At 38.6% G+C, this 3848-nt stretch overlaps 1 non-coding gene across 1 annotated transcript; it reads left to right on the forward strand.

The window, feature by feature from the left end:
• The first annotated feature begins 1222 nt into the window (after positions 1–1222).
• Positions 1223–1330, forward strand: LOC127740867 (small nucleolar RNA R71). Its single transcript, XR_008001723.1, has one exon. It is a non-coding gene; the product is annotated as a small nucleolar RNA R71 (small nucleolar RNA).
• Positions 1331–3848: the final 2518 nt, after the last annotated feature.

Here is a 3848-nt window from a genome sequence, read left to right on the forward strand (position 1 = left end):
GGAATTGAATAGAAGAACAATAGTAATTGCATTAATACTCGAGGTACAGCAGAGCTCCACACCTTAATCTATGGTGTGTAGAAACTCCACCGTTGAAAATACATAAGAACAAGGTCTAGGCATGGCCGTGAGGCCAGCCTCCCAATGGTCTAAGATAGCATAAGAACAAAGATAGCTACCAAGATGAAAATACAATAGCAAAAGGTCCTACTTATAGAAAACTAGTAGCCTAAGGTTTACAAAGATGAGTAAATGACATAAAAATCCACTTCCGGGCCCACTTGGTGTGTTCTTGGGCTGAGCATTGAAGCATTTTCGTGTAGAGACTCTTCTTGGAGTTAAACGCCAGCTTTTGTGCTAGTTCTGAGGGTGACTTTGAACGCCAGCTTCTTGGAGTTAGACGTCCATTGAGGTCTTCCTCAGTGGCGTTCACTGCCTCTCCCTCCTCTCCAAATTCGGCCATGTTGATGGCCTTGCACTCTCCTTTTGAATTTTCTTCTGTATTGCTTGGAAGAGTACTAGGAGAGAGTTCAGTAATTTTCTTGCTCAGCTGACCCACTTGTGCCTCCAAGTTTCTAATGGAGGACCTTGTTTCAGTCATGAAACTTTGAGTGGTTTTGATTAGATCAGAGACCATGGTTGCTAAGTCAGAGTGGTTCTGCTTAGAACTCTCTGTCAATTGCTGAGAAGATGATGGAAAAGGCTTGCCATTACTAAACCTGTTTCTTCCATCATTATTATTGTTGAAACCTTGTTGAGGTCTCTGTTGATCCTTCCATGAGAGATTTGGATGATTTCTCCATGAAGGATTATAGGTGTTTCCATAGGGTTCTCCCATGTAATTCACCTCTTCCATTGAAAGGTTCTCAGGATCATAGGCTTCTTCCTCAGATGAAGCCTCCTTAGTACTGCTTGGTGCATTTTGCATTCCAGACAAACTTTGAGAAATCATATTGACTTGCTAACTCAATATTTTGTTCTGAGCCAATATGGCATTCAGAGTATCAATCTCAAGAACTCCTTTCTTCTGATTAGTTCCATTGTTCACAGGATTCCTTTCAGAAGTGTACATGAATTGGTTATTTGCAACCATTTCAATCAGCTCTTGAGCTTCTGTAGGCGTCTTCTTCAGATGAAGAGATCCTCCTGCAGAGCTATCCAAAGACATCTTGGATAGTTCAGAGAGACCATCATAGAAAATTCCTATGATGCTCCATTCAGAAAGCATATCAGAGGGACACTTTCTGATTAATTGTTTGTATCTTTCCCAAGCTTCATAGAGGGATTCTCCATCCTTCTGTATGAAGGTTTGGACTTCCACTATAAGCTTACTCAATTTTTGAGGTGGAATGAACTTTGCCAAGAAGGCATTGACTAGCTTTTCCCAAGAGTTCAGGCTTTCTTTAGGTTGTGAGTCCAACCATATTCTAGCTCTGTCTCTTACAGCAAAAGGGAATAGCATAAGTTTGTAGACCTCAGGGTCAATCCCATTAGTCTTGACAGTGTCACAGATTTGCAAGAATTCAGCTAAGAACTGATGAGGATCTTCCAATGGAAGTCCACGGAACTTGCAATTCTGTTGCATTAGAGAAACTAATTGAGGCTTAAGCTCAAAGTTGTTTGCTTCAATGGCAGGGATAGAGATGCTTCTCCCATAGAATTCGGGAGTAGGTGCAGTAAAGTCACCCAGCACCTTCCTTGCATTATTGGCATTGTTGTTGTTTTCGGCCGCCATGGGTTCTTCTTCTTTGAAGATTTCTGTTAGGTCCTCTACAGAGAGTTGTGCCTTAGCTTCTCTTAGTTTTCGCTTCAAGGTCCTTTCAGGTTCAGGGTCATCCTCAACAAGAATGCTTTTGTCTTTGCTCCTGCTCATATGAAAGAGAAGAGAACAAGAAAATATGGAATCCTCTATGTCACAGTATAGAGATTCCTTGAGGTGTCAGAGGAAAAGAAAAATAGAAGGCAAAAGTAGAAGAATTCGAACTTATCAAGAGAGATGGAGTTCGAATTGTTCATTGAGGAATAGTGTTAGTCCATAAATAGAAGGATGTGAGAAGAGGGGAAGTAATTTTCGAAAATTATGTAAAAAGATTTTGAAAAACCTTAATTGATTTTCGAAAACCATGATTGGAAAAGAAATCAAGTGATTTTTGAAAAAGATTTTGAAATTAGAAATTAAAAAGATATGATTGAAAACTATTTTGAAAAAGATGTGATTAGGAAAATATGATTGGTTTTAAAAAGATGTGATTGAGAAGATATGATTTGAAAAACATTTAAAAAAAAAAGATTTGATTTTAAAATTAATAACTTGGCTAACAAGAAAAGATATGATTCAAACAATAACCTTTCTCAACAGAAAAGGCAACATACTTAAAATGTTGAATCAAATCATTAATTGATGGCAAGTATCTTTGAAAATAGAAAGAAATTGATTTTGAAAAATTTTGAAAACTAAAAAAATTTTGCATTGAAAACAAAATCTTCCCTCTTGTGCCATCCTGGCGTTAAACGCCCAGAATGGTGCACATTCTGGCGTTTAACGCCCAAACTACTACCCTTTTGGGCGTTAAACGCCCAGCCAGGCACCCTGGCTGGCGTTTAAACGCCAGTTTGCCCTTCTTCACTGGGCGTTTTGAACGCCCAGCTTTTTCTGTATAATTCCTCTGCTGTATATTCTGAATCTTCAATTCTCTGTATTATTGACTTGAAAAGACACAAATTAAAAATATTTTTGGATTTACACTCAAGTCAAGAGAATTTAAAGATCAGAGTATGAAATCATCAAGAATTCTTGAAGATCACTTAAGACACATGAATGAATGCAAGAAGAACAAAAACATGCAATTGACACCAAACTTAACATGAAACACCAGATTTAAACAAGAAATGTTTTTGGATTTTATGCTTTTGTAATTTTTTTGTGCTTTTTCAAAAATTAAGTGGAAAAGAAAATAAAGATATCAAAATTCTTAATGAGAATTCCAGGAATCATGCAATGTTAGTCTAAGACTCTGGTCCAGGGATTAGACATGGCTTCATAGCCACCCAAGCTTTCAAAGAAAGCTCCGGTCCAAAACACTAGACATGGCCAATGGCCAGCCAAGCCTTAGCAGATCATTGCTCCAACAGCAAGATTGATAGAAATCAACAAGCTCTTGTGATGATAAGTTGAAACCTTAGTCCAATAAAATTAGACATGGCTTCACAGCCAGCCAGACTTCAACAGATCATCTTGAAACACTAGAATTCATTCTTAAGAACTCTGAAGAAAAATACCTAATCTAAGCAACAAGATGAACCTTCAGTTGTCCATACTCGAACAATCCCCGGCAACGGCGCCAAAAACTTGGTGCACGAAATTGTGATCAATACTTTTCATAACTCAATTAATCCCCGGTGATGAACCCCAAAAACTTGGTGTTCAATACCATGGCATAAACACAACTTCGCACAACTAACCAGCAAGTGTACTGGGTCATCCAAGTAATAAACCTTACGCGAGTAAGGGTCGATCTCACAGAGATTGTTGGTATGAAGCAAGCTATGGTTACCTTGTAAATCTTAGTCAGGCAAACTCAAATGGTTATGAATGATGAATAAAACATAAAGATAAAGATAGAGATACTTATGTAATTCATTGGTAGGAATTTCAGATAAGCGTATGAAGATGCTTTCCCTTCCGTCTCTCTGCTTTCCTACTGTCTTCATCCAATCCTTCTTACTCCTTTCCATGGCAAGCTTAATGCAAGGGTTTCACCGTTGTCAGTGGCTACCTCCCATCCTCTAAGTGGAAATGTTCAACGCACCCTGTCACAGCACGGCTATCCATCTGTCGGTTCTCGATC

The sequence above is a fragment of the Arachis duranensis genome, chromosome 7, assembly GCF_000817695.3.
Source record: "Arachis duranensis cultivar V14167 chromosome 7, aradu.V14167.gnm2.J7QH, whole genome shotgun sequence".
Taxonomy (NCBI): domain Eukaryota; kingdom Viridiplantae; phylum Streptophyta; class Magnoliopsida; order Fabales; family Fabaceae; genus Arachis; species Arachis duranensis.